Source organism: Ochotona curzoniae, unplaced genomic scaffold (assembly GCF_017591425.1).
Source record: "Ochotona curzoniae isolate NIBS_2020 unplaced genomic scaffold, NIBS_Ocur_1.0 scaffold_4505, whole genome shotgun sequence".
NCBI classification, from domain to species: Eukaryota; Metazoa; Chordata; class Mammalia; order Lagomorpha; family Ochotonidae; genus Ochotona; species Ochotona curzoniae.
In genome coordinates, this window is record NW_024467118.1 from 29,419,950 (window position 1) to 29,443,416 (window position 23,467).

Here is a 23,467-nt window from a genome sequence, read left to right on the forward strand (position 1 = left end):
CTCCTTTGCAGCAATGATTATATCTCATACTTCTGTCACAGCACAGTATATGCTAATTAAATATTAGATGATTTCAAAAGCATTGGTATTATAAAAACATCCATAGGAAAGCCTCTCCTAGGATCTTAATATTTTAAATCATCCTCTCTGTAGTTCTCTTTCTCTCTACTGTACTATATCCCAATACCCACAAGGCTAAAAGAAAATTTTAAGACATGGATGCTGGTCAAATAGAAACATTCTTCCACTTCCAGAGCTAGAACAGACCCAGTTAGAATTTTACTGCACATCAAGATTAGCAACTTCTTTCCAATATTAACTTACTGATTTAGAACTGTAAAAATGCTTTCAAAATATGTACAAAATTATTCAATCACTGTATCACTAACAGCTAAACACAAAAGCTTAATAAACATCTGTTTTTGGTTCACTCTTGGACCTGGGGAATGTGATTAAATCAGGGTTGGCTGTGTAGTTGCAGAATTCAGGCAATGATATGTAGAAATATTTAAATAGCCACAAAACGAAACAACATAGTTCACAAGGTCCAATCTTTTCATAAGCTAAGCTGCTGTGATATAATGTACTAGACCTCTACAAGAACCTGTGATAGTTTCACACTCACTGTAAAATTTACTATTGTTTAAAGTGCTGAGTAAAGATAACAGGATGCAGGAGGAAGAGAAGGGGCAAAGAAATATCAAAAGCCAGTTGGTTTTAGCAGACTTATATTTAATATCACTATCTCCCATATTCTGACTATATTATAATTTCTCTAGAACTAATAAATTTAACTTTAGTAATTCTAAAGCTCCTAATATTTTAACTGTGCACACTTATTTAGAAACTTTCCTAGAAATAAGAATTTTCTGCCATTTTTGTTCAAAAACATAAACAATAGAAATTGTAAGTACGATATATTTGCCATTATACAAATCTCAAAATTATACGCAGAGTGCTTTGTTCCTCATGTCAACATTTAGTCTTTTATATTATTTGCTTACAAAACAAAACTATGCTAAATAAATATTTTTAGAGTTATCCTGAATGAAATTTAAATTTAATCTCATACTTTATTCATTAGTTTGCTCATGCATGAACAGCACAGTTGGGAGCAAGAACAACTGTGTTTGGCTCCCAGTACTTTGCCATTGTATGACCTTGGAAAAGTCACAATTTTCCATACTTCAATTTTCCTTGGGCAAAGTAAACACAATAACAAAATCTGCTTAGCCCATTATTTTTTTTTTAAGTAAACTATTTACAGTAAAAATAATTCTTTTAAGTTCTCTGACATCTTCAGAGAAAAAGAACTCTTGAAAATGACCAGGAATACTTAGACTGACAAAAATCAGTATTTCTGCTCAATCTACTTATTAGGGAACTATGTAGTGATACTTCAATGGCATTAATTCAACTGACTTGACTGAAGTTGGAGATTTTAAGTATGTTATCCTGAACATTATTTATCAGAAAATTTGTAACACTCAAAAATTATTGTAATTTCATTGTAAAAGTAGGGGAAAGTTATTATTGCTACACTAAATTGATGTCCTGTGACAGCCAATGTTGCTACGAACATTTTGTCCTAACAGGACTACGGAATCGCACTGGTATCTGCCAACCATGCAGAGAGTAGTCTATTTATCAGCTTCGTTTTATCCCTCATTTTTGACCCATGAGGAGAAAGTTAGCCAGCAAAATCCAAATGAATAAGAAAGCCAAAATTGGGGAATTTCTGTCAACAAAAATTAACTGCCAATACCACAACTGCCCAGAGTGGGCATCCTAGATATTCCCTCTTCCAGGTTACCACTCCAGAAAACCTTATTCGTGCTATTCTTAACAGCTTCTATTCTATTTGGATGTGTCCAGAAGGACGAGCATGCAAGGAATGCCAGCGACCATCATACCTCAGCATTTCTCCCATTTAGGAAACATACTTACAGCTGCTGCTCCAGGACTTTAACAAGGACTTTATGCTAATTTCAAAGAACACAGAATCCTGGAGACTCAACATCGTGCCTCAGTCGGCTGCAGGGCAGCAGCAGCAGCAGCAGCAGCAGTGGCGGCGGCAGTAGCAGCGGCAGCACTAGCAGCAACGGTTTTGTTGATGTATCTCTCCCAGCCGCTGTCCCCTCTCTCCTCACAGGCAACGGAGTTTTGGCCCACACTGCCTTGGCTTCATTACCATGCAGTCTCACAGTGACGCACAACTATAGTGGGGACGCTGCTGAATGCAGATTAACTATCCAGTTAAATCAAAGCTTACAAGTTTATTAGAAGTGCCCTAAAGGACGCCCTCACCTTTCCTCATACAGACCCACACTTGGCCCAAAATCTCTTCTCTGTTTAGGTTCCCGTTATCAGTTTAGAAAAAGCAATGTCTCCGGCTGTATTTTCGTTGTAATCGCTGCTAGTAAACTGACAAGGAAGGGTAGAAAGCCCTGTCCTTGGATGTTAACTTTTCTTCCTAGCTAAGGGCCTTACAAGTAGCATTTTTAAAAAACTATTTTGGATTTAACATTAAGGTCTGCAGACCTCTTCCTTGAATAGCTGATCAACAAAGGAAGGAAAAAAAAAAATCAATGGCCTTTATCCCGAGTGGATATCAGTTTCCTGGTGGATTTCAGCAGGGCCTTCTCCTCAAGCCCTCCACCCAGGCAGGCAGGAAGCAGTGTTTTCTCTCAGCATCCTCATGATGATGCAGAGTCCTCGGGCTCACTTACCCCACCGGAGACAACACTGGCTAGTGGGATAAAAAGATGATGTCATGTACATTGTGGCTGAGCTTCCATCAGCCTCGAAAACTGCCCAGCTCAGGACAAAGTTTCCTCTGCTGCATGCAAACTTATTCAAAAGAGACAGCTCCAGCAGAATAATGGGATTATTTTAACACACACACAGACTTCTATTCTTAATATAGCACCTAATTCCCCTAAAATCTCACAGCCAAAATGTCAGCAACTAGCAAGAAATTCTCTGGCCAAACAAAACATAAATTTATAAACCTTTATACCTCAGAAACTCTAATAAACAGGAAGCTCATACTGTGAAGAGCCAAAGAGCTCTTCCAAGCAGAATTTCATAACCCAGCCATAACAGATAACATTATGTCAATATAGGAAGAATAGTGTCTTGACCTCATATTAGTTTTGCTGTAACTTTCATGGTCAATGACACATATGTTTAGGATTATTTTTTCCAATTATGAAAATATGTTGTACTGATTCATCTGTATCATTGTATCCTTTCAGTACCACAGATGAGGAGTAATCATGGTGGTTCAAATCATTCACTAAATGAATTTATTCACAGTCAAATGCTTAGACACTGCATGAAAAGCCAAAATAACATCCCTCAGTGCCAAGCACCATACACCATGGGAAGGAGATAATTGCATTCATTAAGGCATATTCAACAGCAGCAGTGCTGGAGTGAGGACTTCATCTAAAACTATTTCCTTTTTCAGAGCAGTCCAAATATCTGCTGAAAAGCCTGGGTCATTCCTACCACTGTTCAGAAAAAAAAAAAAATCAATTCAAATCTGGATTCAAAGTCCAGCCCATACAGAGCTTGTTTGGGCACATCTTATACAAAACACCTCTAGATCATTTGACACCAGGGTTTCTAAATGGGGCCCAGCGGCATGGCCTAGTGGCTAAAGTCCTCACTTTGAACATGCCGGAATCCCATATGGGCTCCAGTTCTGATCCCAGTGGCTCCACTTCCCATCCAACTCCCTGCTTGTGTCCTGGGAAGGCAGTCAAGGACGGCCCAATGCTTTTGGATCCTGCACCTGTGTGGGAGACTAGGCAGAAGTTTCTACCTCCTGGCTTCGGATTGGCTCGGCACCGGCCGTTGCAGTGATTTGGGGAGTGAATCATCGGATGGAAGATCTTCCTCTCTATCTCCCCTCCTCCTCCTCTCTGTATATCTGACTTTGTAATAAAAATAAAATTTTAAAAATTAAATTAATTAATGGTATTCCACTATCTCCCAATACAAACTACTATATCCCATTCTTGTACATTAACAATACTTGTCAGCATGCAGAGAAGTCCAACTTTAAAAGAAAAAAATGCATTTTTTTGCTAATTCAACTATTTCCCAAAATGATCAGATAACACAATCTTTTTTTCACTTGTTAACATAGTCAAGGAATAAGCTATTTTATACCCAAGCAAACTACACTGTTAAATGTCAGTGCTCAGAAATGAACCGAGCAGTAGGCACATGCCCAGATATGTTACCATATTCATTCTGCCCTTATTCAGCTAAATTGATTAGTCTCATAAGTTTTAAAAAGTGATTCAGTAAGGAGCCAAAACTGTGACATAGTCGGTAAAACTGCCACCTGTGATGCCAGCATCCCATATCTATCTCCCTTCAGATGTCCTGGAAAAACAGTGGATGATAAACCAAGTGTATGGAACCCTATAACACACACAGGAGATCCAGACGAAGGTTCTGGCTCCTGGCTTCAGCCTGGCCTGGCCCTGGCTGTTGCAATCATCTGGGGAGGAAACCAGTGGATAGATGATTCCTCTCTCCCTCTAAGACTTCCTCTCCACCTCTTCCCACAACTCTCTGTAATTCTGACTTTCAAGTTAAATAAACCAATTCATTTCTTAAATTTGATTCTATTTCGCCGTAATGTCCCACAAACGTAACTGAAACTCATCTCTAAAAAATTTTAAACTACAGCAAATAAAATCTAATTTTTTTTTCACACAGAATATCAGAGTAAACTTTCTTAAGGAATAAGCTAAAAGGTTATTGATTTTCTTACAACCTATTGAAATGGATTTTTTTCTCCAGCTTAAGTTTTGCCTGCATGGATCTAAAAGATTAAATCAGAAACTCAAGTTTCTAGTCAATATAATCACTCTGTGTGTGCGCATGTCTACCCACCTACCATGTGGATTATATAGTTTCTTTGAGAAATAAATGCATAAATACAAAATTCAAGTTTCATTCTGGAAGCTTTATTTCACATTAGAACTTCACTGTAGACAAAGAGCAAGTGGAAATGGTACTTTCCCTTTACATATAGGCTAATTCAACAGTTCCTGGCTCCCTGAACTTTATTCTGAAATGAAAGAGCAGAACAAATAGTGTTACTATTTCAACTATGTCACAGTCATCACAGCAAAGCCTAATGGAACAGGTAGTTTCTTTTTAATCTTTCTGAAACTTTTATTATCTAAGTCACTGAAGTATTCATTAGGGAAGAAAATCAAATCTATATCCAACAATCCTTTTTTGCAGTCTGTGGAAGAGATGGACTGTATTACAATGTTTTTCTCAATCCCTCAATCATTAATCCTGTTTTAAAATTACACATGTAATGATATTGCTACCGCTCTTTAAATTCTATCCTGGATCTATCAATTAATCACAGAAACTTAGTCACAGCCTATAGCTCATTGTAAATTTGTCAAGGAACAAAAATGTTGGTGTTCCATTTTATTCTTTCCATGAATTCAGAATCCTCCAAGATGTGTCATATATCCACATATTTTGGCCTCATTACCAAAAAGGACAGCCAAAGAAATAGTGTTTCAATAGCATATTCTCTGTGAGGCAGAAAAATACAATTTAAATAATTTCCTTGGATTTTATTCCCCCTTACCTCTTAGTTTACAATTTGTTAAAGAATGCTTTTTAAAATTAGAAGGTTTGGGGATGAGGAGGTATCTCACTGTGCTATAGAGGTCTATGAACATTTCTTAAGATACTAGTATTTCACATTAGCATGCCAATTCTACTTCTGGATGCTCTGCTTAAGAAACAGCTTCCTCCTAATGCCCCTGCAAAAGCAAAGCCAAATGGTACAGTACTTAGGCCCCTGCCACCTACATGGAAGTACAGGATGCAATCCCTGGCTCCTTCCCCATCTCAGCCTGGCCTGGACTCACCTATTGTGATCACTCAGAAAGCAGACTAATGGATGTAAGACTGCTGTCTGTCAGTCTCACCCTCCTTCTGTGGCTCTGCCTTCCAAATAAATAAATGAATCCTAAAAATAAGTTTTAGAATATTTTCAAGAACTACACAATTCAGACCAATGTCCTCCTGGCGCGAGCCAGGTACTATAACAAATACTATATCTTGCTCTCAGGAAGTTAAACATAAGTCGCCTCTGTCTTTAAATCAACTCCCATTTCATCCCATGCCCTTTTAACTGATATTTTAAGGATCTACATAATTACTCGTTTCACATCTTTAACCAGAACACAGAGGTACATTTCAGTACACCAAAACCAAGTGCAATCATAGAGCCTTCTCAGAAACTCTTAGAAAATGTTGCTCTTTAGATATGAGATCTAAATAAAATGTTTCTTCATAAGCGTAATGAAGTTTGGGTTTATCTGGATGGGGTAGGAGGGGACATATAATTCATGGAAATTAAATGTTCTAGCTACATTTAAAAAAACAGAATTATTCAAATACTAACTTAGTTTTACGGCAAGACTGTCAATATATGGTTTATTTCACACACAAGAAGCTTTTCAAATACCTTCAAGCTTATTCATCTGGTATATAAAGATAGCTACCACATATGGGAAAAAATCTGGCAAGTTTTTCCCACAAAATGTCCTATCACTCCTAAAGATGTCTGCAGCTCCCACCAACTTCAGCTTCTTCAAAGAATCCTCATCTTTTCTTCAACTTACAAGAAAGATAGAAAGGTTTTGATCGAAAGAAAGATAGTCAGGCTTATAATGTAATTACCACCACTGGTGAAATACAAACATCAAAACCAAGTGTAAAAACACTTCACACTTTTGCTTGAAACCCCTTAATTATTACAAAATGCCAACAGTAACTGCATTGCTAGCTAACATTCACTTCTTGGTGTACTTTCTTCCATTTATTTTCTTTTTCCAAATTTCTAACAGTGAATATTGAATGTTTTAAAACTCACGGCAGAGCTCCTTGGAGAAATGGCTGATTCCAGAGCAGAGGCAGGAATAACCAGGATAAGCCTGGAACATCATGGACAGTCAAAAAGCAGGGGAAAATACAACAAACTTACGTAGTTTGTCAAGGGGCTTTCAACAGCCAGTGCCAGAAAAATTTGGACAACAAAATAAATACAGTTAAGGAATGCAATCCAAGGTAAAATATAAATACTTGTGAGTTCATACTGATCGCTATGGTTTGAATTTTGCCACCAAAACTCTTGTTGAAACTTAATCCCCACTGTGATGTCTTAAGAGACAAATTAATCCAATTCCAGTATTTGAAGACAGGACCTTGGGGGATAGTTAAGGTTACATCAGGTCATTGGCTGCTGAAGGAGTTCAGGCCTACACAAGCATGCTTGGTCTCACTACCATATGCTACCTTGGAAGACAGTGTCCACTAGCAAAAAAAAGACCTCACTAGCCACAGCTGCCCAATCTTGAGCTTCTCACCCTTAAGAATGGTGAGCTAAATAAAAATTTTGTTCTTCATTAATCAGCTCAATCAGTTATAGCAACAGAAAATGGACTGAAACACTGAACTGTAAAGAGTTAAATATCAGGTCTGACCTCCTCACAATGTTGGCATTTGGTGCTCTCACTCTACTTAAAAAAAAAAAAAAAAACTTTTTGGGGTGGGTCCCACCACTCCCAGAACTGATGAGAGAAGTTAACTATGCCTCAATTGTTTGCACAAATAATATGGGTTATACTGAACACCTGCTTTTCTTCTGGAAATCTAACATTTGGGTGTATGCCAGGCATGGAAATGTCTACATGGTGAGCCCCAATAAAAAATCCTGGCACAAAGTCTCTAATTAGTTCCCTGGGTTGACAACATTTTATCTATGGTATCACAGTTCACAGGAGGGGAAACAGAAAGCAGAAGAGAAAGCTCAATTTATCACAGAAAAGCCAGATAGACACTACCTCAATAAAAGTGATGTTAGCATTATCACTGAGAAGTCATGCTAATAGACCATACTCTTGATATGATGTCATGGAATTGGCACTTTACTTGTACTCTTTCTCCTAAAACCTTGCATATCAGTCTATCCATACCCAGTCTCACAGAAAACTCGGGGAAAACTAACATCCTAAAGGAGCACAGGAGACATTCAAGTTAATTGTAAAGTAACACTCTACTTTTTTTGATCTTGGATCTATAAAAACTAGGGAATCTAATGTGGGGATATGGTATAGCAGTTAAAATGCCATTTGGGAAATCCACACCCAACATTGGGCATGCCTGGATTTCAGTTCTGCTTCTACACTCAATTCCAGCTTCCTGCTAATGTGTACCCTGAGAGAAAACAAGTGATGGCTCAAGTAGCTGGGTCCCTAAAACTCATGTGGAATATCTAGATTGAGTTCAATGCTGCTAGTTTTGGACTGGAGTAGCCCCTGCTAATACACTCCTTCAAGAAGCAAGCCTGCAGATGAAAACTCTGTCCTGTCTCTCTACCACTCTAATAATAACAATAATAATAGCAAAAATCCAAATAAAGTATGATTTAAATAATGCATTATTAACTGTGAGTAACACACCACAATAATATAAAAGGTTAACAGTAGAACAAACTGACTTTGGGCTCTACATAAACTTCTTGTACTGTCTTTAAAATTTTTCTATAAATGTAAACATACTCAAAAATTAAGTTTATTTTTAAAATCCTTTCATTGCAGATTTCTGCTTGTGGTCCAGATGGATAAAGTAGAATTAGGCTCTCTTTTCCAGCACATGGGACTACAATACTGTACAAAATGTATAATCAAGGCTTCATAGATACCGGATAACAGATGAATGTGGTCCAGAGAGGTAAAAAATAAACAAGAACAATATAATTACATCAACTTTCTGCCAAAGGGCACGTTCAGGATCATAATAGAGACCATTGATCACATGAAGACCCATAAACCACAGCGGACAACTCCAGAAGAGCCACGCCTTAAAATGGAGCTAACGACTAAACTCTAGTTAAAGTGGCCTCAGAGGCTTCAAAATAATCCCCAGGACCAACCTGGATAAGGAGCAACTGCTTTCCAAAACAGAGAAAAATCTGTTAAAGAAAAATGCCACTTCAGGGCAGGTGCAGTGAGGCAGCACTTTAAGCTGCCACTTGGAACACACACATCACACATATCAGACTGCTGGGCTGAAACCCAATCACTCTGCTGCCTGCTAATGTGCCTGCAAAGGCAGCAGATAACAGCCCATGAGTCCCTGCCACACCAAGTCAGGGGAGACCAAGATGGAGTTCTCAGCTCCTGGTTTCAACCTGTCCCAATACGCTGTCATGGGCATTTAGAGAGTGAACCAATGGATGAACTAGCCCTCTTATCTGTAAAGGAAATAAATAATCTTGGGGGGAAAAATGTCACATTCACAAGTACCCAATAAATATTATCCTAGGTATCAAGAAGTGAGAAAATGTCACCCTTACAAATCAGTCAGTAAACTGAGAAATTAAAGACGATAGAAAACCAGTGGATAGGGCCCGGCGCAGTGGCGCAGTGGTTAAGGTCCTCGCCTTGCACGCCCGGGATCCCATATGGGCACCGGTTCTAGTCCCGGCAGCCCCACTTCCCTTCCAGCTCCCTGCCTGTGGCCCGGGAAAGCAGCCGAGGACGGCCCAAAGCTTTGGGAACCTGCACCCGCGTGGGAGACCCAGAAGAGGCTCCTGGCTTCAGATCGGCATAGCATCGGCCGTTGCGCTCACTTGGGGAGTGAATCATCGGACGGAAGATCTTCCTCTCTGTCTCTCTTCCTCTCTGTATATCCGCCTTTCCAGCAAAAAATAATAAAAATAAATCTTTAAAAAAAAAAAAGAAAACTAGTGGATAAGTTCACTGGAAATAAACATGACAGAAAAACAGAAAACATTTTAAAAAGACCTAACTAGAACTCTGAGAAAAAAAAAATAGGATATATAACAGTTCCCCCTTATCCACAAGAATTATGTGCGAATATCCCCAGTGGATGCCTGAAACCACAAACAGTACTGAACTCAAAATATAATCTGTTTTTCTCATACAAACATACCTACAACAAAGGATAATTTATAAATTGGGAACAGTAAGAAATAAATAACAATATACTAATATACATTATATGAACAGTCTCTCGCTCTCTCAAAAGATCTTACTGTAGTGTATGACCCTATTTATGATGATATGAGATGATCCCATGCTGATGTGAGAAGACTAAGTGAGCTGAATGACCTGGACATCATAGTAGCATTAAGCTACTATGAAAGGATTACTTGGACGCAAGCAATGCAGTACCTCAACTGACAACTGACAGTATGCCATGTGACATACACAAGGCATGTACACAGCATGGATGCACTCAGCCAAAAGGCAATTCCTGTACTGTGTGAGATGGAGGGGACAGAAAGAGGATTCATCATGATACTGAGAAAAAAAAAAAAAAACTGATGAATTATTTATTTCTGGAATTTTCCATTTAATATATTCAGACTGTGGTTGACCGTGGGTAGTAACTGAAAATGCAGAATGTGAAACTGGAGATAACAGGAGATCTTGCACTTAAAATAATAAACTTACTCAGGGACATCAACAGAAGACTGTATTCTGTAGAACAAAAGATTGCCAAATTTGGAGAAATTAATATAGAAAGTCTCCCAAGTGACACAAAGCTATCACGAAAATGTATGCAGAGCTTCAGTGATCCATAAAAAACATAACATGGGGCCCGGTGCAGTAGTCCAGTGGCTGAAGTCCTTGCTTTGAACATGCCAGTTCTAACTCCGGAGGCCCTGCTTCCCATCCATCTCCCTGTTTGTGGCCTAGGAAAGCAGTCAAGGATGGCCCAAAGCCTTGGGATCCTGCACCTACGTGGGAGATCCAGAAGAGGCTCCTGGCTCCTGGCTTCAGATCAGCTCAGCTGCCGCAGATTCAGCTGCTTCGGGAGTGAATCATCAGACAGAGGATCTTTCTCTCTGTCTTTCCTCATCTCTGTATATCTGAATTTCCAATAAAAATAAAACAAATCTTTAAAAAAATTAAAACGAAACATAACATGGTCTAACACATGTGAACCTAAAATCTCAGAAAGAGCTTTGTATTAACTACCTCCTAGCTTGGTGCACTTCTCTGAGGGGAGTTTCAAGAGAATCCTTTAATACCCACAGGTCTCCAAGAAACACTGAACTGGAAAACAGGAAGCTGGAGAAAGATTTTGAGCAGAACAAGGTCAGATGGGCCATTGGATTGATTAGGCAGAGAACAGACTAGAGGAGAACATAAAGGAAGTCAACAGAATATTTAAATTGATAAGGGCAGAGACAACGGCCAAAAATTACAATGACAGTAGCTAGGGAGGAAAAGGCAATACAGATGGGGATAAGGACATGAACTCTAATTTTTCCAAGTGGATATTTGCAAACATCTTGGGCGACTAAAAGGATAGCAAAAACTGAAGTAAATCTGAAACACTCAAAAGGCTTTAGCAGCTGGAGTAGCTGCTGATGGTCACGCCAAACAGCCAGGTATAGGGCATATCATGGACAACTCCAGATTTATCAATCTGAATACCAATTCAGTACCAGCATAACAGGTAAAAGAACTCATAGATGGCAGAGAAGTAGGCATCAAATCCCATGTGGCCCTCAGGGCATCTTCTCTATTTATGGGGTAGAGGATACTCAATTAACTGTCTTTAAGTTTTTGCGAGCCAACAATAACCACAAATTAATGGATTCAGCTAAACTGAAAAGAGAGACCATTCTTGAATTATTCAAATACAGCACTATGAAAGGCAAATAAAATAAACCACTGGATAACAAGGAAAATCTGCCCAGATAACTCAACCAGAATTCTGAGCAGGGAAGTTTTGGGTCATGTTCAGATTAACTGCTTATATTTGAAGTACAAATTAGTCTTTTGACAACATCTATAAGCAGATTTCTAATAAAGATAAATTTTAGATAAATGTCCTGGCTTGAAACAATGTCTCAAGATACTCATAAATTAGCGATGGAAGGCCAGCAAAATTCTGTAATTTGGGGTATGGTGACCAATGTGCCAATTGCATTGCTTATGTACATCATAAGGTACAATTACTGCTACATTTCTGACACAAGTAATACTTAATAGCCCAACCTGCTCTTTAGGTTTTAGTTGCTTATGTTTCATATGATAAAAAAAATTATTTCCCTTTGCAAAGAAGCAAACAGTCCAAACTTTATAATCATATTTTTGTGTCACACAGATCATGTCAACTTGTTACCATGTAGCAAAGTGCTACATGGTATTTTAGAAAGAAAAAAATGTGCTTTTTCTGCGCATATTTATATTTTATTCTTGACAGTCCAAGAACTCTCAAGTTCTTCAAATATTTGTGTTGCTATTAGTATCAATTTCTGAAAGTAAGTAAAACTGTAAAACAGTCATTTAATATCCAAAAAAAGTTACTAAAAAAAAATTTATTCATAAAGTCCCTAGTTACTAGTTTTGTTTTATAACATATACATTTATTGCCCCCCACAAAAACATATGAATATTACCACACTTTCACCATCAATACATACAGACAACACTTTGACAAGATTGTCTGCTCCGATCATAATTGATCAATCACAACTATTCAATCCAACTATGTTGGAACAAGTACCTCTATGAACCATGAATAGGGTCAACAACAAATTTTCTGTCCAGAGCCGGACTGTTTGGAGTATGTTGTGAGTCCTGTAAACCACCATGTGAGAACAAAGACACAAATTGTACCTACCCACAGTGTAAAGAAACAGTCACCTTGCCCAGAAGGCACTCACACACTCAGATTTATCACTACCAACACTCGCCTTTCTGTATTTTTCCTGAAGTGTGACTAGCATGGTAAGTTTCCAATCAACTAGAAGGTTTTATCCTTACAGCCACCTTTAATATTACTCTACTTTTAGAAGGGGATGAGTCAGCACAGATGTAATGGAGTATATGAGAAAAGGCCTTAATCAGAAAATGAAAAACCAACACAATGCAGAGGCAACCATCAATAAAACCACATGTAGGAAGGAGTAGGCCAATAGGGTTAGGGAGAGAAAAGGACTGTCCAGTAAAATTTAACAGCAAGCCCAAATCACAGAAAAATATTCATGCATTGTTAACCTTCACTCACTGTATCGAAAGTTGATGTAGAAGAACCTAACTTAATGATTTTAAACAATCCTTTAAAAGCCTTGAAAGCCCCAATCTAAACTTACTAAGTCACAAGTTTAAGATTCTCTAAGTGACTTCTAAGAACATGAAATGTTGAAAAGCCACTTTACAATATATTAACAAAATATCATTTTCCTATTTTTAAAACGTATCTATACTTATTTGAAAATAGAGGGAAAATGTACAGACTTAACAAAAAAAATAAAGAAATGTGCTATGTCCCTTAAAGAAAACTTCTCACAGAGCTTTAAAGTTTGTTCAAGTAGATCTGAAAACATATGTTGGCTTATACTGTTTGAATGCAATGGGACAGATAGCAAGAGGGCCCAAATCATCTAAAATATCTTCACTTTTTTTTTTAATCTGTAAAAGACAGATGCAGAGACACAGCAACTCCATTCACTGATTCACTCCTCACAGGGCTGGGCCAGGCCAAAAACTCCACCTAGGTCTTCCACATGGGGTTTCGGGGACAGGGATCCAAGTACGTGGGCCATTACCTGCTTCCTCCAAGGGTGTGCATGGGAAGAATCTGGAATCGGAAGCAGAGGCAGGACTCAAACTCAGGCCCTTACATGTGAGATGTGGGCAGACATTCTAAACACATCCCCTTAAAATTACTCTTTAGGAACAGTAAAATTCATTATAAGTATAAACAAAAAAGCAAGAATAAAATAGGCAGGGAAAGCTTACATCTGAAATATTTAAACTTATTTTGTACTAAAGCCTTACTTTGAGAATTTAAACAAACAAATGAGAGAATGTTTGCTCGATACAGAAAAGTCTGAAAAATAGATCTTGAGTGCCATCTATCCACAAAATATCATCTAGGATTTTCTAAGGTCACTTAAAAAAAATTCACTGTTTATTTTTATTTCAAAGGCAGATTTATAGAAAGAGAGACAGAATGATCTTTTACCCACCGGTTCATTCCCCAGACAGCTCCAAGGGCTGGTGCTGAGCGGATCTGAAGCCAAGAGGCAGTCACCTCTTCTGTGTCTCCCACATTGGTGCAGGGTCCCAAAGCCTTAGGCCATCCTCTACTGTTTTCCCAAGGCACAAGCAGGGAGCTGGATGGAAGTGGAAGTCAGGACATAAACCAGCACCCATATAGGATCCTGGTGTATGCAAGGGAAGGATTAGCCAATCGAGCCATTGTACCAGGCCCCTGTAGGTTACCATTATCACTATTTTTTTTAAGTTTACAAATTGACTTAATGGGTTTTACATCAACATCACATTCAGCTACTTTCCCAAACTGAAAATTATTATTAGGCTTAGTAATTTCATGATAAAGTAATGCAAAATGTTCATTGTATCCACATACATGGCAGGATAGGGTAGGAAAGATGCAGGAAAGACATAGGCGAACTTTGCTAGACAATAAGTTCCATTGTGGAAGGACCCATAAAACATGGTTGGTGAAGCAATCTCTTCCGAAGTCCATATCAGGGTATTTAGGACATAAAGGGAGTGAGGCAAGCCAATAACTTTTATCTCTCATGAATAAGCCATCTGGCCTTCCAAAAACAGTGTCAGGACCAAGCTTATCATAAACTCTCAAATGTAATGAGATAACTGAAGTCAGGTAAGCATAAAAGAATTGGATCCCAAATAATATTTACAGGGTGTCTACTGCAAATAAAACACTATTGCAATCCCTGCTGAAAGTTCAGAGAAGCAAAATATTGTACCCCTTTCTTTTTCAAAGCTTCCATTTTCTATTTTTCAGGCTAAGTTACCCAGATGTAGCTCTCAAAATGGTAGCAATATGGTCCTCCACAGCTTAGAGAATGGAAAACTTTGACCTCCACAAGGGCGTGTTTTGGAACATGAACATACAGCCAAACCCACTCACTCCTTCCCCTATCTGTGCCTGCTTTCACTCCACAAAGCCAGAGCAGAATGCTTGTGACACAGGCTTGGGGCCTAAAGAGCCTAAAATACTTACTGCCTATTCCTTTACTTAAAGTAGCTGACCTCCCTGTCCCAAATCATCATTTGCTTGACCTGAGATAAGGTGAACTGAACAATGTGCTGGGTGGGAGGAAAAGTCCCTGGGCTAAATATGGCAACTGACAGCAGCCCTTGTTAACAAGTGAAAACTTACCCTGGCACTTAAAGAACAAGAACCGTAAGGACAGAGTACTCTAACATTAATTCAACTAAGCGGAGCTTGCCACTAGGCCAAGCTCCAGGGCTACCCACATAAATCAGACCAACTATGTCCTCAAAGAACTCACCCTGTGTAACAGAAGCAAGACTTTTATATTCTAAAGAATAACAAGCTTCTTCACAATGAATCAGAGACCTAACACCGAGGAAAAAGGAACTTGGGTTAGGGGGTGAGGGAAACTATTAATCTCAAACATAGTCACACAAGAGACCTCCACTCTCACTCTTGTAGAATTCCAGTTTCAGGAAACTTCCATACTTGAAAGTTTATAACTCCTATCATTGGCCCAACCTGTGGAGATAACACTTGGACTGTATCCTGCTTCCTGAATTCCCTTTACAGCTCCCTTTTTAATCTTTCTAGTATATTCCTTTCATTTCAAACGTCAATTTTATTCATCTTAACATATTCTACTATTTTAAATCATAACTTTTACTGTTTTCTTTAGTGTCTGATAGATGTCTTACCTCTCTTTTTTATGTCTTTAGTTTATTTCTGTATATTTTGTCTAATTCTGACTCACTACACTCACATTTTGGCCTCTTTGTTTCAATGATCTTACATTACAATCAACAGCCCCTACCTTCTGCTTTATAAGCTAGGAATAAAAATTCAAATCGTAATTTCTAAAAAAAATACACATCCATGTAACTTGGAGCAAGTCCAAAGAGGTTTTTTTCTTAATATTTATTACTTGAGAGGCAGAAATAAATGAGACACACACACACACACAAGCAGATAAAAGTTCTTATCGGATCCGGCACAACAGCATAGTGGTTAAATTCTCCTCACCTTGAACGCACCAGAATTCCATATGGACACCGGTTCTAATCCCGGTGGCCCCACTTCCCATCCAGCTCCCTGCCTGTGGCCTGGGAAAGCAGTTGAGGACAGCCCAAAGCCTTGGGACCCTATACCCGCGTGGGAGACCCAGAAGAAGCTCCTAACTCCAGATAAGCTCAGCTCCAGCCGTTGCAGCAGCTTGGGGAGTGAACCATCGGACAGAAGACTTTCCTCTCTGTCTCTCCTCTTTGTATATCTGCCTTTCCAATAAAAATACTTTTTAGTATAGGTGCTGCCAAAGCGAGCACAATAAAGATAAATAAATTTTAAAAAAAGAAAAGAGTTCTTATCTACTGGCTTACTGCACAACTGCCCACAACAGTCATCCCTGAGCCAGGCTCCCACACAAAATGGCAGAAACACAACTTACTTGAACCATCAGAGTGACAAACTGGAGTCAAGGGCCTTGACTAGTCTCCCCCCACCCCCCGGCCAAATACCCTTTTTAAGAAGTTAGCAAGCTAACTAAATACAGTCAAGAGAAGCTTCCCTAGCTTAAAAAAAATCCTATGTATCTGAATCATGCAATCATCTGGCAGTAACTATCTGGACAAAGAAGGCAACACGAGGAACAGTGCCATAAGTCAAGCCTCTATAAACTGTCACATGGCTGCAAGGTGCATAATGAAACTTACTGGAATTAAATACAATAAAAGACAAACCCAAACTCTAGGATATTTTCTACCATGGAATACTCCAAGGACATATTTCAATTAAACAGATTCGTCTATTTTCAACTCAAAGATATTCATAACAAAATCCAGTTTAGCTATACCTATAACTGCTATTTTAAATATTAATTATATAAGACTAAATAAACTGGAAAAAATATTAATACTATGAACTTTGTTGATTGTTTTATACTTTTCAAAACAGTCACAGAAGATGCTGTTCAAGTTGGTAAAGGAGAGTAACTGGCCTGAAGTGCCTAAGTTGCCTGCTCAAGGACACACATTTACTTGAGTTTGTCTCAATCAAAGCTCCATTCATTCTTTTCTCATTGCTTCACTGCCTCTTCTCCCATCATACCAGCTGCCTCTTCCCAATATGCCTCCTTCACTAAGAATTCTCATGAGACCGAGGAAAGGAGTGAATATAATAAACTAACCTCTTCCAATGACTACAACCAAGCATTCTAAAGAAGGGAAACTCTGCTGCGTGACGTGATAAAAGCCCAGCACTTCCTAATCCCAGGTGTTTAAGAAAAAGGAATCACAGATCTCCCTCACACATTTCCACAGCCATTTGTGTGGCAGTGGGAAGGTCCACAGCAGGTCGATCACTATACAGTGCTCAAGTTCTTTCAGGACACTGCCCTACATGAACGCTAAGGGGTTCGCCTTCTCCTTCAGCTTGTCGTATTGATATTTAAGCTGTCAAACTATTTCAATTTCTTTCCAGCAGACCCTTGTCAATAGTCTGGTCTTCAATGAACAGTTTAAAATCCCTCTTTATCCATGGTGTCACCTTCTTAAAACAAAGTAGCCTGCCATGTTACTTGCCTGCCCAGTCCGAGGGGTATTTTGCTCTTCTGGACTTAAATTGTTTAACCACTAAAAGTAATGGGTCTATAACAATATAACTGGAAAGATCACTCATTAAGGAAATGTAGCTACTAAGAGTGAGCATTCCATTTTCTTAACTATCAAATACACTTGGAGAGAGCAGCTTTTCACACAACAAACTGTATTTGAAAGTTTCTTACAAGCACTGCATTAGACTTTGTCTCAGTAAGCTGTGCTAAGAGACAAATACCAATATATTATTTAAACATTTGTATGGCTGGAATTAACACTTTGCAATGAAACAGAAATGATACCAGAATGTGCTTATCCTCACTTCTGTAAAAGCCATGGGAAACATCGACTCTATCAGCTTAACTTACCTGAGAAGCATAAACAATAATTATCAACTACTATTTAAAGTGAAAGACAGAAACTCAAAGATGAATATACAACAAATACTGGAATTAAAAACTTTCTATTGATAATATCTCTTAATTATATTCTTAGAACTGTATTAACAAAACACTTTGAATCTATTAAAAACTAAAATTTTCTAAAATTAAAACTAATTAAAATTTAATATAAAAAATAGAAAATAAATGAAGACACTACAGAAAGTATACACTCTTTGAAAGAACAGTTAAAGTGAATAGACCCATAATCTTGGAAAAACTATTTCATATCTAAAGAATCAAAACCAAATAACAGCAACGAGATAGAAGTAGCAAATGACTGATTTAAAAACAACAGTATGGCTATATCTCTTAGCCAAAAATATCATATAATTTGCTTAAGCGTTAGTGGATTTTTAAAATTTCAGATAACAACCTATATCACGGGGTTGTGAAGAAGACTTAGATTAATAACTATTCAGCCCACTGGTATTTATTCAGCAACCATTGCATGCTAAGCCTTGGAACACATCAAAGAAAACATGTCCATACTCATCTCACATTCTATGCAAGCTAGAAAAAGGACCAGACATGTACTAAGTAGTTACACAAGTAAAATTATCTTTTTGGTAACACAAAACAAATACTGAGCAGAACACGGAAGGCACTCATGTTTCTTTCATCCTTAAGGTTGATATATACTGTCTTATGTTCAATAGATTGTTGCCTCTGTTCTTGAAGATTATAAACATGAGTATTCTACTTTTATCACATTTAATACTTAATGTTTGATTCCAAATACAATGCACAATAGCAAAATCAAGAGTGTTTCCATCAGAATAAAAACACTTGAACCTGGAGATACAAGGACATGGCAGCTGTCATAAAGAGGTCTACAGAAGCATACACACCATCAAATGAGGACTAACTGATTGTATCTGTCATTCACTATTCTTCAATAGTCCAAAAACACTGTGAGACATTCTGAATCAATAAAGGACATTTCCTTTTCATCAACTTTTAAGCCTGAAAATAAATATTACTTGAATTGGAAAAAGTATCAGTAAAATCAATCCTTGGTCACATTACAAGGACTGAATACAAAAAGTATAAGGATATCTAATCAGGACATGAACAGGGTTACACAAAATAATGTGATCATTTTGACTTTTTAATGAGGAAGTAGATTTGGCGAATGAAAGATATGATACAGTTACATATAGTAGAGTCCCTTTACTGTAAATTGCAGCTGCTTGGCTAATCATTTAATTTAAAAGCACCATTAAAGTAGGAATCAGAAGAAAGATCGATCAAGAGGTCCATTAAAGGTTTTATTTTAACTTAAAATGTAAAGTTCATGTATAATCCCCAGGCTTCTGATGTTGTGCCAAAACCCAATCTTTCAAGGTGGACTGTTAATCATATCATTGTCTTTGTTGTCTGAAACAAAGCCCACTTAAATCAGTCGTAATTTCCGGTTCCAATTTCTAAAAAGCAGCATGGGATGCTAAAGGATCTAAATGCAAAATTCATTCAACCTTATATTTCACAGACCTGAAAATAATTCTTTTCAATGTCATAGTTTACCAAATGGTCTAGTTTGTGCTTAAATTCCATAAGGCACACACAGTTTTGATTAATAATATAGACAGTTCTTGGGAAGTCACACCTCAGCTTCTTGGGTAACAGTAACGGTGGGAAGTTGTTTTATAAAGGAATAAAAAGCTGGCAGGTTGTTTGAAAATGTTTAAAATTTATTAAATATTAGGCAATTTAGCATTTGAAGAAGGGTAAACATTGAAAAACTTCAACAAGAGTAGACATCTGGTGCAGTGCTTTAGATGCCACTTAGATCACGCCACATCCCATGTCAGTGTGCCTGGCTTTGAGTTTCGGCTCTGCTTCCAATCCTGCTTCCCCCTAATGCAACACCACCCTGGGAGGCAGCAAGTAAAGGCTCAAGTAGCTGGGCCCCTTCCCTGCCACCCAAATGAGAGACCTGGAGCCAATTACCAGGCTCAGGGCTTCAGCCTCCCCCACCCCAGCTGTTTCTGGTAACTGGAGGTCAGAGGGATCCTCCAGCAGACGGAAGAGCTCCCTGTCTCTGTCCTTCAAATAAAGTTTTTAGTTAAAGTATTCTTTAAAATATTGACTTCCTACCAGTATAGCAATTCTGCACAATTTTTGTTAGATCATAAACATCTGTAAATCTGTAGTTAAAAATAAAGGTAGGGCCCCGCGCGGTGGCGCAGTGGTTAAGGTCCTCGCCTTGCACGCCCGGGATCCCATATGGGTGCCGGTTCTAATCCCGGCAGCCCTGCTTCCCTTCCAGCTCCCTGCCTGTGGCCCAGGAAAGCAGTTGGGGACGGCCCAAAGCCTTGGGATCCAGCACCTGCGTGGGAGACCCGGAAGAGGCTCCTGGCTTCAGATTGGCATAGCATCAGCCGTTGCGCTCACTTTTCCTCTGTCTCTCCTCTCTGTATATCCGCCTTTCCAATAAAAATAAAATAAATCTTTAAAAAAAAAAAATAAAGGTAGCTTTTCCATATTTGCAGCCGATCCTCTCACAAAAGTGCAATTGTCAGTACATATTACAATTATATAGAACACTTCAGAAATAACTTTTTTTAAACAATTTAATTTTTATTGCAAAGTCAGATATACAGAGAGGAAGATATTCCATCCAGTGATTCACTTCCCCAAGTGAGCACAACGGCTGGAGCTAAGCTAATCCGAAGCCAGGAGCCAGGAGCTTCTTCCAGGACTCCCATGCGGGTGCAGGGTCCCAAAGCTTTGGGCCATCCTCAGCTGCATTCCCAGGCCACAAGCAGGGAGCTGGGTGGGAAGTGGGGCTACCGGGACTAGAACCCGGCACCCATAAGGGATCCCGCGCATGCAAGGCGAGGACTTTCAACCACTCCACTATTCCACCAGGCCCCAGAAATAACTTTTTTCAAAATCTATTTTTATTTATTTAAAAGGCAGAGAGAAAAAGACAAAGAGATCTCTCATCCACTAATTCACTTCTCAAACAGTTGCAACAGCCAGGGTACACCAACCGAAACCCAGGAGTAAGGAACTCGTTCCCAATCTCCCATATGTGTGGGAGAGACCCACACACCCCGAATGTTTCACATTATTTTTCCAAGCAGAATTACTGGGACTCAAAAATGAAATGACATGTCACAGGCAGCAGCTTACCCTACTGCTCCACAAGGCATGTCCCAGAATTAGCTTTTAAAGTACCGAATTAAAACTACAGAAGTCAAGCTCTGGGCAGAGGCAGTATTGTAGCCAATGAGGCTTATCCGAGGCACGATTATTGCTAATTGAAAACTACAGAAGTCAGAAACAACTGATGAACAGCTATAAGATTACATATCAGTTTTTCCTAACATAGCGGCTTCCTTTTTGTATTAGTCTCATGAAATCTTTGCATATGCTCAACTTCTTCTTTTAGTAAATGAAAGAAACTATAACATTCTGTAGGTAATGTGTACCGTTTTCTGATATTCTGGCTAAATTACTGCATTATCTCTGTCCCAGAACCATCAGAACATAAAAGTTTCTTGTAACTCAGCATAAGTGAATCTGATTTCTTGTTTAATGATTAGTCATATAGGTTCTATTCCTACAAATTTGCCATCAAATTCTGAGATTCAATAGAAATGCTTTGGTGAGTATTTTGAAATCAAAGGATCAAGTATCTTAAAATCAGATCTTTCTATATAAACTTCCCAAGAAGTTACTGAAATTAATGATAATACCTGGGTCCCTGAACCTATGTGGAATATGCTAGCAGGAAGCTGGAATGGAAGGAAAGAGCTATGTCTCAAACCAGACACTCCAATATAGGCTTACAGTATCCCAAGCAGCAGTCTCACCACTGCAGTAAATGCACATACTCAGGTAAGTCTTATTCATTAAGTGCTTAATATTTACAGAGTAATAAAATCATAAGATCTAATTATTATACTTTGTAATATCCCCACTGTTTAAAAGACTATAACAAAGTCATAATGAAAAAAATAAAGAAATTCAAAGATAAAAATAAGAAACCATATAAATGAACATATTATACTTAGACACCAAGCCCAACCATATGGCTTGTGGTACAGTGAAAAAAAATGAAATCATTCAAGACCAACAGAGAAAAGTAAATTTTCTAGAGCTTAAGTGATGACATATAGTCACATACCTACTAATGCATATATCTACTTTGGAACACAAAACTAAGGGCAGGTGACGAACAATTTTTAAATGAAAGTAAAGGACACTAATTCATAAGCGGCATCACCTCCACTTCACCTTCCCAAATGAGTGAAGGCTACAGAAACTGATGAGTTTTAAACAATTATATTGTGGATATTGATATATTTGTATTCATTTTAGAAACTTAGCAAGTCCTTCATTCCTTTACATAGTTCATATTTTTAACAGAAATTACAGCTTCTCCTAAATATGACCCTATTTAGTAAGATGACATAAAACAGCATTAAGAATACAAATAGGAACTCTGGGGAGCTTAAGTTCAGAAATTTTCAAAGGCATTGTTGATCAAAACTTAAAACACACAGATTTTTCACAAAGACTATCATCAAAAAGTATACAGTGACACATAAATATTAATAATTGTTTTTAGTAAGAACTAAGTTGAATTAGTGTATCCATATAATGGAACACTTTTAAAATAAAACCAAAAGATCCTATGATACATTAAACAAGAAGGTAAGTATCAGAACCACTTGGAAAAATGAATCTCATATCTAAATTTAACTAAAATCTGTATGACTGTGTTTCAAAGCATGTGAATATTAAAAGTTACAATAAACATGATCCTTATAAATGATGTATAAACTCACTTCCACTAAACATTAAATTGCTTTATGTAATTATTCTCTAAAATATAAAAATTAAGGATTATGCAATACTACTTTAATATTTTAAAATATTTTATCAGAAAATTTAAAACTTATAGCATATTTCTATCTTCCTAATGGATCTTCTTTTCTGTCAATACACATTAGTTACAAGACACAAAACTGATATTTTTCACAAAATCACATTCTATATCATCCTGCCAAACTTTAAAGGGTTTCAAATTCAACTTTGAAGGAGTATATGGAACACAAGTAGCGTGACACAAAATTATCACCATTACTGTCAGAGATTTAACTTTCTATACTTCACCCCAAATACACAATATTTGGGACAATGACATAAAATTTCAGTAATTTCTTTAGTGATAGATAAAACACAGTTTTATTTTTTCTTATCCTACAGTTTATAACCATATTTTTTTACTAATATTTCATCCTCAAAATACTTTCCAAAGACTTTCAAAATTGCTAACTTACAAATTTATCTTGAGTTGTAGCATAAATATTTCCCCATCTATTT

The 23,467-nt window shown here is 37.8% G+C and overlaps 1 protein-coding gene and 1 pseudogene across 8 annotated transcripts in view; one reads left to right on the forward strand and one right to left on the reverse strand.

Moving 5' to 3' along the window:
- The window catches only part of FRYL (FRY like transcription coactivator), a 229,735-nt gene that overhangs the window by 139,666 nt on the left and 66,602 nt on the right, over positions 1-23,467 (reverse strand). The gene's annotated exons all lie outside the window — the stretch shown is intronic.
- On the forward strand, positions 21,336-21,529 carry LOC121146940 (annotated as a pseudogene).